This window comes from Thalassophryne amazonica, chromosome 12 (genome assembly GCF_902500255.1).
Source record: "Thalassophryne amazonica chromosome 12, fThaAma1.1, whole genome shotgun sequence".
NCBI classification, from domain to species: Eukaryota; Metazoa; Chordata; class Actinopteri; order Batrachoidiformes; family Batrachoididae; genus Thalassophryne; species Thalassophryne amazonica.
Genome location: NC_047114.1, coordinates 83,661,997 through 83,686,327, shown reverse-complemented (window position 1 = coordinate 83,686,327; position 24,331 = coordinate 83,661,997). Strand labels below are relative to the sequence as shown.

General features: G+C 49.0%; 1 pseudogene; it reads right to left on the bottom strand.

The window, feature by feature from the left end:
* LOC117521679 overlaps positions 1-23,900 on the bottom strand; it is a 53,793-nt pseudogene extending 29,893 nt beyond the window's left edge.
* Positions 23,901-24,331: the final 431 nt, after the last annotated feature.

Here is a 24,331-nt window from a genome sequence, read left to right as displayed (position 1 = left end):
AGGGCCAGGTCCAGGATGACGCTCCTCTTCACCCAGGAGCGTTCTTCGGGTCCATACCCCTCCCAGTCCACCAAATATTGGAAACCCCGGCCCATTTGACGGACATCCAGGAGCCGGCGCACTGTCCAAGCCGGCTCCCCGTCGATGATACGGGCAGGAGGCGGCGCCGGACCGGGTGTACAGAGGGGTGAGGTGTGATGTGGTTTCAACCTTGACACGTGGAATACTGGATGGATCCGCAGTGAGGCCGGGAGTTGGAGCCTCACTGCGGCGGGACTGAGGACCTTGAGGATCCTGAAGGGCCCTATGTACCGGTCCTTCAGTTTGGGGTAATCCACCTGGAGGGGAATGTCCCATGTGGATAGCCACACCTCCTGCCCGGGCTGATATGCGGGGGCCGGGGACCGTCGACGGTCTGCATGGGACTTTGCCCTCGTCCTGGCCCTCAACAAGGCTGAACGGGCGGTGCGCCACACCCGACGGCATCTCCGCAGGTGGGCCTGGACCGAGGGTACACGACCTCTCCCTCCACCACAGGAAACAAAGGGGGCTGGTACCCCAGACACACCTCGAACGGGGAGAGGCCGGTGGCAGAGGACACTTGGCTGTTATGCGCATACTCGATCCAGGCCAGGTGTTCACTCCAAGCCGTCGGGTGTGCAGATGTGGTACATCGCAGGGCCTGCTCCAGCTCTTGGTTAGCCCGTTCAGCCTATCCGTTGGTCTGACAAGAGGCTCACGGTGGCCCCCAGCTCCCGGCAGAAACTTCTCCAAACCTGCGAGGAAAACTGGGGACCACGATCTGAGACGATGTCTGTTGGTATCCCATGCAGACGTACGACATGGTGGACCAGGAGATCCGCTGTCTCCTGGGCCGACGGGAGCTTCGGGAGGGCCACGAAGTGGGCCGCCTTGGAGAACCGGTCCACTATCGTGAGGATGGTGGTGTGCCCCCGGGACGGCGGGAGGCCCGTGACGAAACCCAGACCAATGTGGGACCAGGGGCGATGAGGCACAGGAAGCGGCTGAAGGAGTCCCTGTGCCTTTTGGTGGTCCGCCTTGCCCCTGGCGCAGGTGGTGCAGGCCTGGATGTAAGCCCGGACGTCAGCCTCCAGGGACGCCCACCAGAAGCACTGCCGGACCACTGCCACGGTCCTACGCACCCCTGGGTGGCAGGAGAGCTTGGACCCGTGACAGAAGTCCAGGACGGCAGCCCTGGCTTCTGGTGGGACGTATAGTCTGTTCTTCGGCCCTGTTCCGGGATCCGGGCTCCGTGCCAGGGCCTCCCGGATGGTCTTCTTCACGTCCCAGGTAAGGGTGGCCACGATAGTGGACTCCGGTACGATGGGTTCCGGTGGATCCGACAGCTCGGTCTTGACTTCATGTTCATGCACCCGGGACAAGGCATCCGACCTCTGGTTCTTGGTCCCGGGGTGGTAGGTGATTCGGAAGTCAAAACGGCCGAAGAACCAGTGACCAGCGGGCTTGCCTGGGGTTTCAAGGGTCGCCTGGCGGTCCTGATATACTCCAGGTTCCGGTGGTCAGTAAAAACCATGAAAGGCACTGACCGCTCAATCCAACAGGTGTCCTCCACTCTCCAGAGCCTCTTTCACCGCTAGGAGTTCTCGATTGCCCACGTCATAGTTCCCGCTCTGCTGGGGTCACCTACGGGAAAAATAGGCACACGGGTGATGAACCTTATCGGTCTCTCCGCTCTGGGATAGCACGGCTCCTATCCCTGAGTCAGAGGCGTCCACTTCAACCACAAACTGGCGACTGGGATCGGGCTGCACCAAGACGGGTGCAGACGAGAAGCGCTGTTTTCAACTCCCTGAACGCGGCATCGCACCGATCCGACCAGGTGAAGGGAACTTTTGGTGAGGTCAGGGCTGTCAGGGGGCTAACTACCTGACTGTACCCCTTAATGAACCTCCTGTAAAAATTAGCGAAGCCGAGGAACTGTTGCAGCTTCCTATGGCTTGTTGGTTGGGGCCAATCTCTCACCGCCGCAACCTTGGCCGGATCAGGGGCGACGGAGTTAGAAGAGATGATAAACCCCAGGAAGGACAAAGAAGTGCGGTGAAACTCGCACTTCTCGCCCTTCACAAACAGTCGGTTCTCTAACAACCGCTGCAGGACCTGACGTACATGCTGGACATGGGTCTCAGGATCCGGAGAAAAGATGAGAATATCGTCCAGATATACGAAGACGAATCGGTGCAGGAAGTCCCGCAAGACGTTGTTAACCAAGGCTTGGAACGTCGCGGAGGTGTTGGTGAGGCCGAACAGCATGACCAGGTACTCAAAGTGACCTAACGGGGTGTTAAATGCCGTCTTCCATTCGTCTCCCTTCCGGATCCGAACCAGGTGATGCGCATTCCTAAGATCCAGCTTAGTAAAGATTTTGGCTCCATGCAGGGGGGTGAACACGGAATCTAACAACGGCAACGGGTATCGGTTGCGAACCGTAATCTCATTCAGCCCCTGTAATCAATGCATGGACGGAGTCCGCCATCCTTCTTGCCCACAAAAAAGAAACCTGCACCCATCGGGGAGGTGGAGTTCCGGATCAGTCCGGCAGCTAATGAGTCCCGAATGTAGGTCTCCATTGATTCGCGCTCAGGTCGTGAGAGGTTTTACAGCCTGCTGGACGGGAACTCAACGCCTGGAACCAAATCAATGGCACAATCATACGGACGGTGAGCGGGAAAGGGTGAGTGCCAGATCCTTGCTGAAGACGTCAGCAAGATCGTGGTACTCAACCGGCACCGCCGTCAGATTGGGAGGGACTTTGACCTCCTCCTTAGCATGTAAACCGGGAGGAACCGAGGATCCTAAACACACCCGATGGCAGGGGTCGCTCCACTGAACCACTACCCCAGATGGCCAATCAATCCAGGGATTGTGTTTCAACATCCACGGGAAACCCAAAATCACACGGGAGGTAGAAGGAGTCACAAAAAACTCGATCTCCTCCCGATGATTTCCAGACACCACCAGAGTTACAGGTTGTGTCTTGTGCGTGATTAAAGGGAGAAGGGTGCCATCTAGTGCCCGCACCTGCAATGGTGAAGGAAGCGCCACCTGAGGGAGCCCTACCTCCCTTGCCCATCTGCTGTCTAGCAGATTCCCTTCTGACCCCATGTCCACCAGTGCTGGGGCTTGAAGGGTTAAATCCCCGCTCAGGATTGTAACTGGGAGTCGTGTGGCAATATGTGTGTGTCCCACGTGAATGTTATGACCCCCCCTTAGCCCAGTCTCTAAGGGCGGGTGTTGTCGTTGTGGCCGTTTGGGGCAGTTTTTCTGTATGTGCTCTCTTGAGCTGCAGAGAAAACACTCCCCGCGGATCAGCCTCCTCATTCTGTCATCTGTTCTCATTTTGGCCCTGTGCGTTTCCCTAGCAACGTCAGCAGGGGGAGCTGTTGCCCCACGGAGCGCTGCGGCTGTGGAGCGTGGGGAGGGCGGAACCTTTTCGAACCCGGAAGGGAGAGGGACGGCGCGTACCCGGCCACGTCCTTCGTCTCGCTCCCGACGGCATTCCTCCAACCGATTGTCTAACCGTATAACGAGATCGATAAGCCCATCTAAATCCCGCGGTTCTTCCTTAGCTACCAGGTGCTCCTTCAGGACAGATGACAGTCCGTTTATGAAGGCGGCGCGGAGCGCAACGTTATTCCAGCCGGACCTCGCAGCCGCGATGCGGAAGTCGACTGCATATTCGGCTGCGCTCCGGTGCCCCTGTCGCATTGACAGCAGCACTGTTGAAGCGGTCTCTCCTCTGTTAGGGTGATCAAACACTGTTATGAACTCCCTCACAAACCCAGTATAAGAGGTAAGGAGCTGTGAGTTTTGCTCCCAAAGCGCTGTAGCCCAAGCGCGTGCCTCACCACGAAGCACGTTGTGCAAAGACGAGTGAACACTGCATGAGAAAGTCCGCGCACGTCTCCACACAACCTCCGTACAGCTCTGGGGGGCTTATGTATGCTTCAGGGGATGGTGGGAGGGGTTGTTGAACGACCACTGGAACATTCATATCCTGCACAGGGTCGGCAGGAGGAGGAGCTGCAGCAGCGCCCTGAGCGCTCGCTGCCACCTGTGCGGAGAGAGCCTCCACCCTGCGGTTCAGGAGGATGTTTTGCTCGGTCATCTGATCCAACCGAGCCGTAAAGGCGGTGAGGATGTGCTGCAACTCACCAATCACGCCTCCTGCAGACGCCTGTGCACCCTGCTCTCCCATTGGTCGTTCAATTGCTGGGTGACGCCCCTCGGAGTCCATGACGCTGGCCGAAATATCCTGTTGGGAAAGTGTAGTGACACGGACCCACAACAGGGGGCGTAAATGAACGGACAATAGAAGGAGTTAAATTTGAACACTTTAGTGTTGTGAATGTCACAACCACACACAGCAGATTATAGAATAAATACAAGTCAATGGATAAAGGTGTCGTGTGGGCAGGCTCGATGATAGGAGACGTCCGTCTGGAGAAGAACCGGAACCACACGATTTCCACCGCCACCGAACCCGAAGGATACTGGAGCCGCCAGGTCCCGAGTCCCCCAGGTGGCCACCGTCTCCGTGTGTCGGATCTGGTACTGCTGGCGAAGAGCAAAGGCAGTCAAGTGTGGGTGTGTGTACACCCCGTAACAACAACGGTGGGAATTCCACCTCCACCTCTAACACACACTCGTGCAGCGTCTGTGTAACCACTTATCTGGCGGAAAGCAGAGCGAAACAGTCGCGGCCCATGCCGGTCCTCTGGGGAGACAGCTGCAACAATGTAGCTATTGAAATCACTTATCAGAATATGCAGGCTGAGAAGGTTACCTCCATAGAAGTACGATATCTCGGCGACGTGGTGGAGGTGTCATCCTGCTTTTATCCGGGGTGAAGTGTAGATGATCGGTGACAGCTGTCATAGTTGATGAGTGACAGCTGTCACCTCGGCTGTTCCTGTAAGGCGGCAGCGCCCTCTCGTGCCTGAAGCCCGCACTTCAGGCAGGGCGCCCTCTGGTGGTGGGCCAGCAGTACCTCCTCTTCTGGCGGCCCACACAACAGTCATATCGTATATCATATTGATATGAAAATTCAGTAAGGTATATCTTCTATTGTACATTCCAAATCTAAAGTGGACCTCTACTAGTGTTTACTAATGTACACTGAAGTATCTTAAAAAAAAAAAAAAGAGAGAGTAGAGCCACTTAGGTGCCTGGTCTTGAGAACCAGGGATGGTAGGCTGAAAAGCTTTTTTATCCCATGTGAACTCTCCCTACCCACCTAAGCAGCTCAAGAATATGGACAGCATGTATATAAGTGACATTTACATGACAATTTATATGACAATATTGAGATATGAAAATTTGGCCATATTGTACAGCCCTACTGTTAACTAGCTGAAAACTTTGAATATTAATTTACATCTACATTCAAAAAAATGCTTAAAGTGGCAGGGGGTTAAGAGGGCTGTAATGGGGGGGGGGGGGGGGGGGGGGTCAGCTGAAAAGCAAAAAAGAAAAATGCTTAAAAAGGTGGGGAGTATGGGGGGGCAGAAGCTGAAAGGTTTATGCCATGCTAATGCTCCCCTGAAGCATTTACTCAAAATAAAGTCTGAAGAACCTAAATGACATGGTGAGATGCTGACGAGCTTCGCTCATTCATGTCTGTGACATATGCGTAAGGATTAAACAACGAGAAGCCGTGCATTATACGGTTTGAATGCACGATGCGGAGTCTAAAACCCCACGACGCGAAGCAGAGTGGTGTTACTCCGCAAAGTGCATTCAAACCGTATAATGCATGGCTTCTCGTTGTTTAATCCGCTTATACCATGGTCCCACACAGTGAGCTAACACACAAATATTTATTTAAGTTAACTGAACTTGATAAAAATGTGTGAGTATTTGGGACTATTTTATACCAGTCCCAAGATATTTTGCCTCCGATGTGCTTACCGAGTCTGCGGGCTCGCACCGCAGCGGGCCACTCACACCGCCCCCCTCTCTGCTGTATAGCTGCGGCCAACTCTGGTAACAGGTCCAGAAACTACGCTCGCTGTTTTGATGCAGAGCGCTCCGGCAGCCAGCAAGGATAGAACCGTTCTCTTCTTCTTTCCCATCTTCAATCTTGTCCACTTCGTCCGATGTTAAATCTTTATGCCGTTGCTTTTGCTGTTCTTCTCGTTTGCTCTCCTCCTCTTCCCATTCCTCAAAGTTTTTATTTTGGCCAAAAATATTAAAATTCACTTGGAAGTCCATGTTTTATCGCATTTCTGTCATTCACCTGTCAAAACACAGCTGATCTGCGCTAACTGATCTGCGCCAACTGATTTGCGCGTTGCTATGGTGACGACCAGAGCGGAGTGATATTACAGTGACTTAACTCGCCGAACTACATGTGTGTATACACGAAAATAATGCACGCCAATTAAACATGGAATTCTCACTTACCATGGTATAAATATTAATAATGATGATGATGATGAAAGTGAGTCCTAACCTTTCTCAAACAAGCTTCCACTAGATTTTTTGGAAACATGTTCCTACAATAAAATCAAAACAATTACTAATTTTCTTTCATATCTACAAGTCATACTGAGAAACCTTCTCTGCCTGGAAGAGAGTTGCATACCTGATAAGATCCAGAAAGGAATCTACAGGCCGCACGGTTTGTGCGTTCCCACGAGAGGCCACTGTTGTGTTTTTGTAAAATTTCCCCGGCTTTATACAACCCCTGGCAATAATGATGGAATCACTGGCCTCGGAGGATGTTCATTCTGTTGTTTAATTTTGTAGAAAAAAAGCAGATGACAAACATGACACAAAACTAAAGTCATTTCAAATGGCAACTTTCTGGCTTTAAGAAACACTATAAGAAATCAGGAAAAAAAATTGTGGCAGTCAGTAACGGTTACTTTTTTAGACCAAGCAGAGGGAAAAAAAATATGGACTCACTCAATTCTGAGGAACAAATTATGGAATCACCCTGTAAATTTTCATCCCCAAAACTAACACCTGCATCAGATCAGATCTGCTCGTTAGTCTACATCTAAAAAGGAATGATCACACCTTGGAGAGTTGTTACACCAAGTGGACTGACATGAATCATGGCTCCAACATGAGAGATGTCAATTGAAACAAAGGAGAGGATTATCAAACTCTTAAAAGAGGGTAAATCATCACGCAATGTTGCAAAAGATGTTGGCTGTTCACAGTCAGCTGTGTCTAAACTCTGGACCAAATACAAACAACATGGGAAGGTTGTTAAAGGCAAACATACTGGTAGACCAAGGAAGACATCAAAGCGTCAAGACAGAAAACTTAAAGCAATATGTCTCAAAAATCGAAAATGCACAACAAAACAAATGAGGAACGAATGGGAGGAAACTGGAGTCAACATCTGTGACCGAACTGTAAGAAAGCACCTAAAGGAAATGGGATTTACATACAGAAAAGCTAAACGAAAGCCATCATTAACACCTAAACAGAAAAAACAAGGTTACAATGGGCTAAGGAAAAGCAATCGTGGAGTGTGGATGACTGGCTGAAAGTCATGTTCAGTGATGAATCTCGAATCTGCATTGGGCAAAGTGATGATGCTGGAACTTTTGTTTGGTGCCGTTCCAATGAGATTTATAAAGATGACTGCCTGAAGAGAACATGTAAATTTCCACAGTCACTGATGATATGGGGCTGCATGTCAGGTAAAGGCACTGGGGAGATGGCTGTCATTACATCATCATTTTGTTTTTAAAACTAATCTTAAAACCCACTTTTATGCACTGGCTTGTAACCCGGAATGAGATCTTGATCTGTTTTGGTTGTTTTAACTGATTTTACTTGTTTTAGTTAATTTTTTTTTGGGGGGGGGGGGGTTTGTTTGTTTTTTGTTTTTTTGTACTTTGTGGTTTATTACCTTTTATATGTCCCCTTGTGTACAGCACTTTGTTTCAGCTGCAGCTGTTTTTTTAAAAGTGCTTTATAAATAAAGTTGATTTGATTTGATTTGATCAATAAATGCACAAGTTTACATTGATATTTTGGACACTTTGCTTATCCCATCAATTCAAAGGATGTTTGGGGATGAAGAAATCATTTTCATTTTTCAAGATGATAATGCATCTTGCCATAGAGCAAAAACTGTGAAAACATTCCTTGCAAAAAGACACATAGGGTCAATGTCATGGCCTGCAAATAGTCCGGATTTTAATCCAATTGAAAATCTTTGGTGGAAGTTGAAGAAAATGGTCCATGACAAGGCTCCAACCTGCAAAGCCGATCTGGCAACAGCAATCAGAGAAAGTTGGAGCCAGATTGATGAAGAGTACTGTTTGTCACTCATTAAGTCCATACCTCAGAGACTGCAAGCTGTTATAAAAGCCAGAGGTGGTGCAACAAAATACTAGTGATGTGTTGGAGCGTTCTTTTGTTTTTCATGATTCCATAATTTTTTCCTCAGAATTGAGTGATTCCATATTTTTTTCCCTCTGTTTGGTCTAAAAAAGTAACCGTTACTGACTGCCACAATTTTTTTTTCCTGATTTCTTATAGTGTTTCTTAAAGCCAGAAAGTTGCCATTTGAAATGACTTTAGTTTTGTGTCATGTCTGTGATCTGCTTTTTTTTTTACAAAATTAAACATCTGAATGAACATCCTCCGAGGCCGGTGATTCCATAATTTTTGCCAGGGGTGTAGAAACAGCAAGGCCAATGCCAGTGAATGCAGCTATGACAGTGGTAACCATGTAATAGATGATGGCCCAGAGTCCAGTTTTCCGTGGAATCTTCCTGTCCACCGATGACATTCCTGAAATTGTGAACAGTTCAAACATGAATGTAACCCTGTTTATATTTGGTCAACAATCTCATGCATCCCTCATTCAAAAAAAATTTTTTTTCCCTCTTTGAGATATTCTCAAACATACATATAAAATAAATTAAAAATGAATTAAAAAGAAGCTTTATTAAATTGAATGTTTCTCTGCAACAGAATGTAGACTCTGGTGCTGCTAAAATGCCACGGTTTAGTTAGCGTGATGAGCTAATCATTAATCCAGTTCTTCAATATTCCCTCATTTTGAACCTTCTGGCTCAAAGGACACATAGTGGCTTCATGTTCAGCATGTGGTTACACCAGTCAAATAACAAAAGGATATTTCAGTCTGGAGATGTCAATCGATTCAAAAATAGGAGCTAAATGGCTAACAGCTACAAATGCGTAGAACTGGCAGTCATCTCAAACAGTTACAATATTTACTGAACATTCGCCTGAAGGTGATTTATTGTGGACTATTAGACACTGTACACATTGTGTGTTTGTGTTCACTGTGGAGATGAACACACAGACTGTATATATACTGGACAAAACCTGTTTGATGTCACCAACTGGTTTTCTATAGAGACTCAGAACAGCCAAAATGAAGGCTGTTGTTGTGTGGGCCGCTGAAGAGGAGGTACTGCTGGCCCACCACCACCAGATGGCGCCCTGCTCGAAGTGCGGGCTTCAAGCACGAGAGTGCGTCATAGCAACCGGGAGTGACAGCTGTCACTCGTCATCAGCACCAGCTGTCACTCATCACACATCATCATCACAATAAAGGCCGGACTGCAACTCCACCTCCCCGCCGAGAAATCAGCTACCACTCAGGTAACCTTCTCTGCTGTGACTTACTGAGACTGAATATTGTTCTGTGTGCAGCCGTTTGTCCTGTGGATACAGTCTTCTGCTGGATTGGCGTATAGTGTGGGTTTGCGACGTCTTCGCCTCTCACTCCTTCCAGAGAAGCGACTGACAGGAGCTGCACGGGTGTTTCTGTTTCTGGAGGTGGAGGTTCTCCCTCCCGGAGGAACTGAGTACGGAGAGATTACTGGGTGGGTATCCACAGACCCACCATTAACTGTTTCTGTTTCTGCCAGCAGTACCAGGTCTGACAGCTGGAGACGGTGGCCACCTGGGACCCAGGACTTGGCGGCTCCGGTGTTCTTCAGATCCGTTGGCGGTGGAAGCCGTGTGGGATCCGGCTCTTCTCTGGACAGACGTCTTCTATCCTCGAGCCTGCCCACACGTCACCTTGTGTATGATTGACTGTACTCCTCAACTGCAATTGTCTGTATTCCGTTGTGCAATTAACTACATTAAATTGTTACTTTTTGGCTTAATCCATTGTCCGTTCATTACCGCCCCCTGTTGTGGGTCCGTGTCACTACACTTTCACAACAGGATTTCTCAGCCAGCGTCATGGATCCCGAGGGGCGTCAACAATCGCTTGAACAGCCAATGGAAGAGCGAGGTGCACAGGCGCCAGCAGGAGGCGTGTTAGGTGAGCTGCAGCAATTCTTAACCGCTTTTACTGCTCGGTTGGACTTAGTTACCGAGCAGAGCATTATTCTCAATCGGAGGATGGAGGCTCTCACCGCCCAGGTGGAAGCGCATGCTCAGGGTGCTGCTGCAGCACCTCCTCCTGCTGACCGAATGCCAGAAACAGACATTCCACTGGTCATTCAACGAACCCCCCCACCTTCCCCTGAAGCATACATAAGCCCTCCGGAGCCGTACGGAGGCTGTGTCGAGACGTGCGCGGACTTCTTGATGCAGTGCTCGCTCGTCTTTTCACAGTGTCCCGTCATGTATGCGTCAGATGCTAGCTGGGTGGCTTACGTTATACATTTGCTTCGTGGAAAGGCACGCGCCTGGGCTACGGAGCTCTGGGAGCAGAATTCACGGCTCCTAACGACATATGCTGGGTTTGTGAGGTAGTTCCGACAGGTGTTCGACCACCCTCATAGAGGCGAGACCGCTTCAAGCGTGCTGCTGTCGATAAGACAGGGGTGTGGGAGCGCAGCGAAGTATGCAGTCGACTTCCGCATCGCGGCAGAGCGAGCTGGCTGGAATGCTGTTGCGCTCCGCGCCGCCTTCGTAAACGGACTGTCTCAGGTCCTTAAGGAGCACCTGGTGGCAAAGGACGAGCCGCGGGATTTAGACGGGCTTATCGACCTGGTTATACGGTTAGACAACCGATTAACAGAACACCGACGGGAGGGAGACGAGTGGAAGACAGCATTTAACACCCCGTTAGGTCACTTTGAGTACCTGGTCATGCCGTTCGGTCTCACCAATGCGCCCGCGACGTTCCAAGCATTGGTTAATGACATCTTGCGGGACTTCCTGCATCGGTTTGTCTTCCAACTCCGTCGCCCCTGATCTGGCCAAGGTTGCAGCAGTGAGAGACTGGCCCCAACCAACAAACCGTAGGAAACTGCAACAGTTCCTAGGTTTTGCAAATTTCTACCGGAGGTTCATCAAAGGCTACAGTCAGGTAGTTAGCCCCCTGACAGCCCTGACCTCCACAAAAGTCCCCTTCACCTGGTCGGATCGGTGCGAAGCCGCATTTAGGGAGTTGAAACGCTGGTTCTCGACTGCACCAGTTATGGTGCAGCCCGATCCCAATCGCCAGTTTATAGTCGAAGTGGACGCCTCTGACTCAGGGATAGGAGCCATGATATACCAGAGCGGGGAGTCCGACAAGGTTCTCCATCCATGTGCCTACTTTTCCCGCAGGAAAACTGCCGCAGGAACTATGACGTCGGCAATCGGGAACTTCTAGCGGTGAAAGAGGCTCTGCAGGAGTGGAGACACCTGTTGGAGGGAGCATCGGTACCATTTACGGTTTTCACGGACCATCGGAACCTGGAGTACATTCGGACTGCCAGGCGTCTGAACCCCAGGCAAGCCCGCTGGTCACTGTTCTTCAGGCATTTTGACTTTCGGATCACCTACCGCCCCGGGACGAAGACCCAACGATCTGACGCCCTGTCCCGGGTGCACGAAGAGGAGGTCAAGACCGAGCTGTCAGACCCTACGGAAACCATCATCCCCGAGTTCACTGTCGTGGCCACCCTCACCTGGGACGTGGAGAAGACTGTCCGGGAGGCCCTGACACGGAGCCCAGACCCGGGGACAGGTCCGAAGGACAAGTTGTACGTCCCAACAGAGGCCAGGGCTGCGGTCCTAGACTTCTGTCACGGTTCCAAGCTCTCCTGTCATCCAGGGGTGCGAAGGACCGTGGGTGGTCCGGCAGTGCTTCTGGTGGGCGTCTATGGAAGGCGACATCCGGGAATATGTCCAGGCCTGCACCACCTGCGCCAGGGGCAAAGCCGACCACCACAAGGCCCAAGGCCTCCTCCAGCCTCTGCCCGTGCCTCATCGCCCCTGGTCTCACATCGGCCTGGACTTTGTAACGGGCCTCCCGCCGTCCCAGGGCATGACTACCATCCTCACGATAGTGGACCGGTTCTCCAAGGCGGCCCACTTCGTGGCCCTCCCAAAGCTCCCGACGGCCCAGGAGACTGCAGACCTCCTGGTCCACCACGTCGTGCGTCTGCATGGGATTCCATCGGATATCGTCTCAGACCGTGGTCCTCAGTTCTCCTCTCAGGTCTGGAGGAGTTTCTGCAGGGAACTGGGGGCCACCGTGAGTCTCTTCTCCGGGTACCATCCTCAGACGAACGGACAGGCAGAGCGGGCGAACCAGGAATTGGAGCAGGCCCTCCTCTGCGTAACCTCCGCGTACCCGATGGCCTGGAGTAACCATTTGGCCTGGATCGAGTACGCTCACAACAGCCAAGTATCATCGGCTACCGGCCTCTCCCCGTTTGAGGTGTGTTTGGGGTACCAGCCCCCATTGTTCCCGCTAGTGGAGGGAGAGGTCGGGGTGCCCTCGGTCCAGGCCCATCTGAGGAGGTGCCGTCGGGTGTGGCGTGCCGCCCGCTCTGCCCTGGTCAAAGCCCGGACGAGGGCCAAGAACCATGCAGACCGCCGGCGTGCCCCGGCCCCTACGTATCAGCCTGGGCAGGAGGTTTGGCTTTCCACAAAAGACATTCCCCTGCAAGTGGAATCCCAGAAGTTGAAGGACAGATACATTGGACCTTTCACCATACTCAAAGTCCTCAGTCCAGCCGCAGTGAAGCTGAAGCTGCCAGCTTCACTGCAGATCCACCCGGTTTTCCATGTGTCATGCATCAAACCTCATCACGTTTCACTCCTCTGTACCCCCGGACCGGCGCCGCCTCCTGACCGGATCATCGACGGGGAGCCGGCTTGGACCGTGCACCGGCTCCTGGACGTCCGTCAGAAGGGCCGGGGGTTCCAGTATTTGGTGGACTGGGAGGGGTATGGACCTGAAGAACGCTCCTGGGTGAAGAGGAGCTTCATCCTGGACCCGGCCCTCCTGGCCGACTTCTACCGGCGTCACCCGGACAAGCCTGGTCGGGGGGGGATCCTGTTGTGTGGGCCGCTGAAGAGGAGGTACTGCTGGCCCACCACCACCAGATGGCGCCCTGCTCGAAGTGCGGGCTTCAAGCACGAGAGGGCGTCATAGCAACCGGGAGTGACAGCTGTCACTCGTCATCAGCACCAGCTGTCACTCATCACACATCACCATCACAATAAAGGCCGGACTGCAACTCCACCTCCCCGGAGGAGAAATCAGCTACCACTCAGGTAACCTTCTCTGCTGTGCCTTACTGAGACTGAATATTGTTCTGTGTGCAACCGTTTGTCCTGTGGATACAGTCTTCTGCTGGATTGGCGTATAGTGTGGGTTTGCGACGTCTTCGCCTCTCACTCCTTCCAGAGAAGCGACTGACAGGAGCTGCACGGGTGTTTCTGTTTCTGGAGGTGGAGGTTCTCCCTCCCGCAGGAACTGAGTACGGAGAGATTACTGGGTGTGTATCCACAGACCCACCATTAACTGTTTCTGTTTCTGCCAGCAGTACCAGGTCTGACAGCTGGAGACGGTGGCCACCTGGGACCTAGGACTTGGCGGCTCCGGTGTTCTTCAGATCCGTTGGCGGTGGAAGCCGTGTGGGATCCGGCTCTTCTCTGGACAGACGTCTTCTATCCTCGAGCCTGCCACACGTCACCTTGTGTATGATTGACTGTACTCCTCAACTGCAATTGTCTGTATTCCGTTGTGCAATTCACTACATTAAATTGTTACTTTTTGGCTTAATCCATTGTCCGTTCATTACCGCCCCCTGTTGTGGGTCCGTGTCACTACACTTTCACAACAGCTGTGTCTGGGCTATGTTCTGGGCCTCTCTGTGTTCAGATCAGCTATATGATGAACTCATTAATGATCAAAGCTGTGGAGCGCGAGTGGCTCCGTGGATGATGAAAGACACTCTAACACACCCCTCCCTTAGAGTCTGAATCAGCTATCCTGCGTTCAGGTGTTTATTAAATCATATTCTTAGAAAATGCATGGTGGTTTTTCTAATGGTTTACTTTGCTGTGGATATTAAAAGTTATGAGCCTCATATTCAGTCATCATACATTAAGTGGACCTAACGGATCAGGCTACAGACAGCTGCCAAAAATGCTAACACCATTAGCATACAATATTAAATCTGACAAGAACTGCAATACTGTAGCAGAGATGTCTTGAACAATCTGTTAGGGCGTTTCACCACACAAGTAAGGTAAGGTAAGGTAAGGTAATAATATACTCCAAAATGACACACACAGTCTCCATTTCCAGCTGCATCGAGCAGTCAATGAGCTAACGATGAGATGCGGCGATGCTGGACTCATCCGCTGTCACTCAAAGTGACCATGCCCCCAAATTTACAAACTTTTATGGCTTAAAAATGTCTTAAACTAAGCAGTCATAAAATAATTCACCCCTGTACAGTTGCCATGGAGCAAGAAACTATCTAAAGATACCAAAACTGTTTTTTTTTTATACCAGGCTGTAAATATGTTTATTTCTACTGTAAAGTTGGACATTTTAACATGGAATCCTATGGGAATGTGCTCAGTTTTGGAACCAGCCTCAAGTGGCCAGTCAAGGAACTGCACTTCCACGTAGACTTCATCTTACAACAACAAGGTTTGCCACTTGGGTTAGCACTCCGGCATCACAGCAAGAAGGTCCTGAGTTCAAGCCCACCCATTACTGTTCTCCTTGTAGAACTTGAGTTGTGTCAGGAAGAGCATCTGGTATAAAACCAGTACCAGAATCCAGATTTGGATCCCATGTGGTAACTTCAAAAAAACAGAAGCAGTCAAAAAACAAACAAATAAAGCAACTTCTCATTTTCCTCATAGTTGTCATTGTTACGTCTTGGGCAAGATAGGTCTTTCAGGTCTGTCTGCACACACGTATTGTTTTTGATTGATTGGTTGACAGAGGGGCTTTATTGACCATGTACAAACTGTACGTAAGACAATAGGATCTAAAATACTTAATTAAACAACTGCAAATTATAAAGAACACATTGCTCATATGGCCGAGCAGGGGTGGTGGCCAAGTGGTTAATGCGCTTGGTTTCAGTTCAGAAGGTTCCGGGTTCAAGTCCCACCCCTGCCACATTTCTCCATGTAATGTGGAGTTGCGTCAGGAAGGGCATCCGGTGTAAAACTTGTGCCAATTCAACATGCAGACCCACCTTGGATTTGCTGTGGCGACCCCAAGTGCAAACAAGGGAGCAGCCGAAGGGACTTACTTACTTACATTGCTCATATAGCCGAGGGTATTTTAGGATTGTATTATATTTATATACTCCACAATCAATTTGTGAACATGACCTTTCCATGCAAAGATTCAATACGTACCCCTCCTCCCTGCATTTGCTCTGATGCAAAAAAAAAAAAAAAAAAAAAAAAAAACCTGGATAAAATCTGCTCTGGAGCTTGACAAAATACAACCCCAATTCCAATGAAGTTGGGACGCTGTGTAAAAACAGAATACAATGATTTTGCCCCACTGTACTTATTCAGCTGAAGTTGTACAACCCCATTTCCAATGACGGTGGGACGGTGTGTAAAATGTAAATAAAAACAGAATACAATGATTTGCAAATCCTCTTCAACCTATATTCAATTGAATACACCACGAAGACAAGATATTTAATCTTCAAACATAAACCTTATTGTTTTTGTGCAAATATTTGCTCATTTTGAAATGGATGCCAGCAACACGTTTCAAAAAAGCTGGGAGTGGTATGTTTACCACTGTGTTACATCACCTTTCCTTCTAACAACACTCAATAAGCGTTTGGGAACTGAGGACACTAATTGTTGAAGCTTTGTAGGTGGAATTCTTTCCCATTCTTGCTTGATGTACGACTTCAGTTGTTCAACAGTCCGGGGTCTCCGTTGTTGTATTTTGCGTTTCATAATGCACCACACATTTTCAATGGGTGACAGGTCTGGACTGCAGGCAGGCCAGTTTAGTACCCGCAGTCTGTTACTACGAAGCCACGTGCAGAATGTGGCTTGGCATCAATAAGCATTTGGGAACTGAGGACACTCATGATTGGGTATAAAAGGAGCATCCCCAAAAGGCTCAGCTGTTCAAAAGCAAAGATGGGGCGAGGATCACCACTTTGTGAACAGCTGCATGAAAAAATAGTCCAACAGTTTAAGAATAATGTTTCTCAACGTTCAATTGCAAGGAATTTAGGGATTCCATCATCTACAGTCCATAATACAATCAGAAGAGTCAGAGAATCTGGAGAACTTTCTACAGGTAAGCGGCAAGGCGGAAAACCAACATTGAATGCCTGTGACCTTCGATCCCAACCAACATCATGTGCAAGGATCTTAACACGTGGGCTCCGGACACTTCAGAAAACCATTATCAGTTAACACAGTTCGTCGCTACATCTACAAGTGCAAGTTAAAACTCTACCATGCAAAGTGAAAGCCATACATCAACAACATCCAGAAACGCCGCCGCCTTCTCTGGGCCTGAGCTCATTTGAAATGGACAGATGCAAAGTGGAAAAGTGTGCTGTGGTCTGATGAGTCCAAATTTCAATTTGTTTTTGGAAATCATGGACATCGTGTCCTCTAGACAAAAGAGGAAAAAGACCATCCAGATTGTTACCAGCACAAAGTTTAAAGGCCAGCATCTGTGATGGTATGGAGTGGGTCCAGGGTGTCGCTCACCACAGTACAGAGGTGAGACAGGATGAGCCGTACCATGGTCTTTATGTATTGGGAGGTCAGGACAACTGGTCTGTAGTGGGCTGGCTCCTTGGCGTGCAGTGTTTTGGGAACCAGGACTACACAGGAGGTTTTCCACAGCATGGGGACCACCCCCAGGCTGAGGCTCGTGTTGAAGATGTGGCTGAGGACCTCACAGAGCTCATCTGCACAGGTCCTCAGCAGCTTCGGGGAGATCCCATCAGGTCCTGCTGCTTTCCTCTGCTTCAGCCGCAGGAGCTGGCCTCTCACCTCGGTTGGAGTTACAATGAGGGGGGAGCTGGGGTGTGAGTTGAGGTGGGCTGGTGCTGAATACAGTCGCGGGGGAGGAGGGACGAGGTCCGGGGTGCAGTGGAGGTGACCAGGGGGTAGAAGGTGGGGGGTCAGAGGGACTGGAGAGCTGGCTGCTGGAGACATGTGGAGGGCAGGGAGCAGGCGGGGGAGCAGACATGGAGGAGCCAAAACGGTTAAAGTAGCTGTTTAGCTCCTCTGCAAACCGAGAATCCCCATCTGCAGTCCTGCTGGCACCCTGCCCAAATCCGGAGGCGGTCTTGAGGCATCTCCACACGTCTCTGATGTTGTTCCGGGCCAGCTGCTCCTCCATCTTCCCTCCATACACCTTCTTGGCTGCACTGATCTTCCACTGGAGCTCCTGTTGGACTCTACGCTGCTCCTCTCTGTCTCCCGAGTTGAAAGCCCTCTTCTTCTGGTTCATCAGCACCTTCAGCTCGGGGGTCACCCAGGGGTGGTTGTTGGGAAAGCACCATACCCTCTGGGTGGGCACAGTGCTCTCCACACAGAAGTTCATGTAGTCAGTGACACACTGGGTCAGGCCGTTGATGTCTTCACCATAAGAGTTTTGAAATATGCTCCAGTCTGTGGTTCTGAAGCAGTTCCTCAGCCTCTCAGTGGTATCTTCAGTCCAGAGTTTCACTGAACTTTTCTGCAACGTCTTTTTCAGGGACGTCCCTGCTTATTTCAGCAAGACAATGCCAAGCCACATTCTGTACATGTGACAACAGCGTGGCTTCGTAGTAAAAGAGTGCGGGCACTAGACTGGGAAAGCGCCCATTGAAAATGTGTGGCGCATTATGAAGCGCAAAATACGACAACGGAGACCCCCGGACTGTTGAACAACTGAAGTCGTACATCAAGCAAGAATGGGAAAGAATTCCACCTACAAAGCTTCAACAATTAGTGTCCTCAGTTCCCAAACGCTTATTGAGTGTTGTTAGAAGGAAAGGTGATGTAACACAGTGGTAAACATACCACTCCCGGCTTTTTTGAAACGTGTTGCAGGCATCCATTTCAAAATAAGCAAATAGTAGCACAAAAACAATAAGTATCAGTTTGAAGATTAAATATCTTGTCTTTGTGGTGTATTCAATTGAATATAGGTTGAAGAGGATTTGCAAATCATTGTATTCTGTGTTGTGTGGGCCGCTGAAGAGGAGGTACTGCTGGCCCACCACCACCAGAGGGCGCCCTGCCTGGAGTGCGGGCTCCAGGCACCGGAGGGCGCTGCCGCCTCACAGGAGCAGCCAGGGTGACAGCTGTCACCCATCACCTGAGACAGCTGATATCAATCAACAGGGATGTATATCAGCAGGACGGCATCTCCACCTCATTGCCGAGATATCGCTCTACTAAGGAGGTAACGTACTCAGCCGATTGTATTCTTGACGATAATACTTTGTTGCTTGTGTGTTGGATAGCAGATAGTGAGTAGTACAGCGGGAGATTGTATTGGACTTCTTGGATAAGTACTCACACTCCTGCACTCACCAGTATTTTCCTGACAAGAGGTGGAGGTGGTGTTTCCACCCTGTGTGTTGCTGGGTGCAGCCGCACCCACACCTGACTGTTTCTGTTCCTTGCCAGCAGTACCGGATCCGACGAGCGGAGGCAGTGGCCACCTGGGGTTCGGGACTTGGCGGCTCCAGTATCCCCGGGGTTCGGTGGCAGAGGAAATCGGGTGGTTCCGGTTCGACTCGGACAGACGTCTCCTATCGTCGAGCCTGCCCACACGACACCATTGGAATTCGGTTACTGCTGTATTTGTAATCTGTTGTGTTTGTTGTGTGAATTCACAACAGTAAAACTTTGTGATTTGACTTTCTCCATTGTCCGTTCATTTGCGCCCCCTGTTGTGGGTCCGTGTTCCTACACTTTCCCAACAATTCTGTTTTTATTTACATTTTACACACCGTCCCACCGTCATTGGAAATGGGGTTGTACAACTTCAACTGAATAAGTACAGTAGGGCAAAAAAGTATTTAGTCAGTTCCTGATTGTGCAAGTTCTCCTACTTAGAAAGATGAGAGAGGTTTGTAATTTTCAACATAGGTACACTTCAACTGTGAGAGACAAAATGAGAAAGAAAATCCAGGAAATCACATTGTAAGATTTTTAAAGAATTTATTTGTAAATCATGGTGGAAATTAAGTAAAGTAAGTCCCTTCGGCTGCTCCCTTGTTTGCACTCGGGGTCGCCACAGCAAATCCAAGGTGGATCTGCATGTTGAATTGGCACAGGTTTTACGCCGGATGCCCTTCCTGACGCAACTCCACATTACATGGAGAAATGTGGCAGGGGTGGAATTTGAACCCGCAGCCTTCTGAACTGAAACCAAGCGCATTAACCACTTGGCCACCACCCCTACTTTGTAACATAATCTTTGTTGGCAATGATAGAGTTCAAACGTTTCCTGTACATCTTCACCAGGTTTGCACACACTCTAGCTGCTATTTTGGCCCATTCCTCCATGCAGATCTCCTCTAGAGCAGTGATGTTTTGGGGCTGTCGCTGGGCAACATGGACTTTCAACTCCCTCAACAAATTTTCTATGGGGTTGAGGTCTGGAGACTGGCTCGGCCACTCCAGGACCTTGAAATGCTTTATACGGAGCCACTCCTTCGTTGCCTGAGCATTGTGTTTGGGATCATTGTCATGCTGGAAGACCCAGACACGTTGCATCTTCAATGCTCTTACTGATGGAAGGAGGTTTTGGCTTAAAATCTCAAAATACAGTGGTCACTCACTATAACGCGGTTCACCTTTCACGGCCTGGTAGTTTCGCAGATTTTTTTTTTTTGTGCAATTTTGCATGCTTTTTTAACAGCGCATTGTGTTCTGTGTCCTTTACAGGTGGGCGTTTCGCAGCACTGGTCGGCATCACCGAGATTGCTTTCACTTCCTCCGATGCGCTTACTGAGTCTGTGGGCTTGGTAAACGCAGCAGCGGGCCACTCACACCACCCTCTTATCTGCTGTGTGGAGCTGCGACAAATCTGGCAACAGGTCCAGAAACTACGCTCGCTGTTTTGATGGGGATGTTGACCGCAGCCACAGAGCTCCGTGGCCACTGAGAGAGGACTTGGATTCTTTGCGGGTCCCGCATCCATACCTCCGGAGGCAGTGAGGGAGGGAGAGTTCTGCATGCGTCTGTTTATAATCTTCTCGGCCAGAAGAAAAAATCGAGTGTTTACACAGGAGAGAAAAGTGAGAAAATGTTAATGACTGTTTGAGAAAAGTGTATAAAGTGTGTAGTGAGGGGTTTTACAGCCTTAAAACATCTATAATAATTGCAAAAAATAGCACTGACTACTTTGCAGATTTTGCTTATCGCAGGTTATTTTTAGAACTTAACTCCCGTGATAAACGAGGGACCACTGTACATGACCCCGTTCATTCTTCCCTTAACACAGATCAGTCGTCCTGTCCCCTTTGCAGAAAAACAGCCCCAAAGCATGATGTTTCCACCCCCATGCTTCACAGTAGATATGGTGTTCTTGGGATGTAACTCAGCATTCTTCTTCCTCCAAACACAACGAGTTGAGTTTTTACCAAAAAGTTCTATTTTGGTTTCATCTGACCACATGATATTCTCCCAGTCCTCTTCTGGATCATCCATATGCTCTGGACATTTACTGACTTAAGCAGGGGGACACACCTGGCACTGAAGGATTTGAGTCCCTCTCTGCATAGTGTGTAGCCTTTGTTACTTTGGTCCCAGTTCTCTGCAGGTCATTCATCAGGTCCCTCCATGTAGTTCTGGAATTTTTGTTCACCGTTCTCATGATGATTTTGACCCCACTGGATGACATCTTGCGTGGAGCCCCAGATCGAGGGAGATTATCAATGGTCTTGTATGTCTTCCATTTTCTTACAATTGCTCCCACAGTTGATTTATTCACACCAACCTGCTTGACTATTGTAGACTGACTCTTCCCAGCCTGGGGCACATCTACAGTTTTCTTCCTGGTGTCCTTCGACAGCTCTTTGGTCTTGGCCATGGTTGAGTTTGGAGTCTGACTGTTTGAGGCTGTGGACAGGTGTCATTTATACAGATAACGAGTTCAAACAGGTGCCATTAATACAGGTAACAGGTGGAGGACAGAAAAGCTTTTAAAAGAAGAAGTTACAGGTCTGTGAGAGCCAGAAATCTTGTTTGTTTGTGGGTGACCAAATGCTTATTTTCCACCATAATTTACGAATAAATTCTTTAAAAATCCCACAATGTGATTTCCAGTGTACCTACAGTATGTTGAAAATTACAGACCTCTCTCATCTTTCTAAGTAAGAGAAGTTGCAGAATCAGTTGCTGACTAAATACTTGTTTACCCCACTGTATAACCATTCAGAAAAGACATGACTAAATATACCCAGGGTTTGTTTGGGCCCCAGGTGTACTGATTAGAATTAATAATACATAAGTTTTCTTAGTGAGTAGTCTCTCACTTTAAATTGAATTTTTCTACTACTGTTGGGAAAGTGTAGTGACACGGACCCACAACAGGGGGCGTAAATGAACGGACAATGGATCAGCCGAAATACAACAATTTAATGTTGTGAATGTGCACAACGGAAAAACAGACAAATGCAATTTAGAACAACAGTCAATAATATGAGGTGACCTGTGGGCAGGCTCGAGGATAGAAGACGTCGGTCCAGAGAAGAGCCGGGTCCCACATGATTTCCACTGCCCACGGATCTGGAACACACCGGAGCCGCCAAATCCTGAATCCCCAGGTGGCCACCGTCTCCAGCTGTCAGATCGGTACTGCTGGCAGGAAGCAAAAACAGTTTATGGTGGGTGTGTGCACACCCAGCAAAACAATCAGCAAACAGTTCTATTCCACTTGGAGGGAACACCTCCACCTCCGACACAGGAACAATGTAACGGCAGAGTCTGAACCACTACTTATCGTATGTGGAGCGCGGAGTGAAGGTCGTCACTCCTCCACCGTCCACAAACCCAGCTCCCAGCTGCGAGTAGAGTTCCAGGTACTCCTGCAAACAGTTCAGGACAGACAAGGTACGTGCGTTCGGCACAGAAAAACGGCTGAGAGAATTACCTTCTAGGTAGACTGATATCTCGGCAGGGAGGTGGAGTTGCTGCCCGGCTTTTATGGAGATGGTGATGATGAGGAACAGCTGTCAGGTGGTGATGAGGGACAGCTGTCATTTCCAGCTGCTCCCGTGAGGCGGCAGCGCCCTCTCGTGCCTGAAGCCCGCCATTCAGGCAGGACGCCCACTGGTGGTGGGCCAGCAGTACCTCCTCTTCAGCGGCCCACACAACAACTACAAGCCAAACATGTTATTCGCCAAACAAGTGACCTACTTAACTGGCCTAAAAAACAAAAAACAGTCATAGCTTTAAGTGGGGATCTGACCTGTAATCACACTGGAGATGATGAGAGGAAGCACTATCATTTGCAGCATTCTCATGAGCAGCTCTCCCGGAAAACCAAAGTAAATAATGTCTCTAGTTGTCATATTAGTGGATCACAGCATGAAGCCCAGAGAAATCCCTAAGAGAAACGTAACACAGAGAAGTGTGGAATTATGTTTGTCAGACACACAAAAACAGAGATCCTGTGGAGATAAATTCAGAGGTGTGGACTTGTCGCCTAGTTTGGAGTATTTGTATGGTGTAACCACAGAGCCCTATATAAGTACTACAGTCCGCACTCCCAGTGCTGCCTGCTAAATGCAAATGTTCCTACTTCTTTTCACCAGTTTATCACCCAAAAGTCACGGAAAAAGTAACAAGAATAACCAAAACTGCTTAATGATGGAAGGAAATGCTGTTTCTCTTCTTCCTCCGTTTGTGGCTTTGCCAACATGCTCAGCTTTCCAGCATTTTTCACCTGTTTCTTGACGAGACTCATTGAGCGTCAATGCACAATGCCCGGTGAGTTGCCCTGATCCAAAATGATGACCACGCCTCCTTTTCGAGACATTCCTTCCCATAATCTCCTCCTGTACACCTGGATGAATACCACTGGTTGTTATGAACCAGATGGCCTCAGTTGATGGATACACCAATGCATCCATCCATGCATTTTCTTTACTCATGTACTTTAATTAAGGGACCTGGGGTAGGTGAGGGGGAGGGGACTTGGTATGAATATATTTTCCTAACATATGGGAGACATAAATATACAAAAATGTACTAGGAGGAAATTGTTGGTGGATTTAAAGAGTTGGCTTTGGGGAATAAAATGCAATTAATTTCTCAACTTACCTATTATAACAGCAGCCACAGTGAGAAGAACAAAAGCATTCCTCCTCAGAAAAGCTCTGACGTTCACTCTTTTCTTAATGGTTGACACATGACTGATTTCAAGTGGCTCTGTGACCTTGACAACTTCTAACTCGGTCAACCCTTCAGAGCTGGATGGTACCATATTATAAGCAGCATAAACTGCAGAAACAAATACAACAAATTACACTTTTTTGGTTTGAAAGCTTCAAATCCAGAACAGAGATTAAAGTAGCTTTAAGAATTGTAAAAACAAAGTGGATAAAAGTGACAAATCAAAAGCATTATAATTCCACCAGGACGTATGACAAAGTAATAAGAGTTTGTGTATTCTTACCGTTGTACTGATGGAAAAATGCAACCAATTTTAAAAGGTGAAGATGAGGATCAGTCGATCGAGGTTTCTACGAATCACGAGTACACCTGAGCGCTGCTCTGAGCAGGGACGGTATGAAGTTCCCTGCTGATATATTTGATTTTTATATCTCTTTAATATTAGCTACAGGCTGCAGAGGAAGAAGGTAGCTGAGTGTTACTGTTTAACAATGTTGCTGACAGAATCAACAGCAGCGAGTCACAGAATCTAATCAGACTGAGCCATTTACGACATGATTTTGATCTGATCATTCGATCCGCTTGTTCAATCAGATGGGTGTCTTGGTTGTCTGACAAAAGAAAGTTGAACATGCCCTTAAGCTAACAGGCATGTGTGTGTATGGCTTTGATCACGCAGAAACTGGGGAGGGCTGACATTTGCCATTTGGGTCAAGGATGAACACTGCAAAAATGGAAAGGTGATAGGACA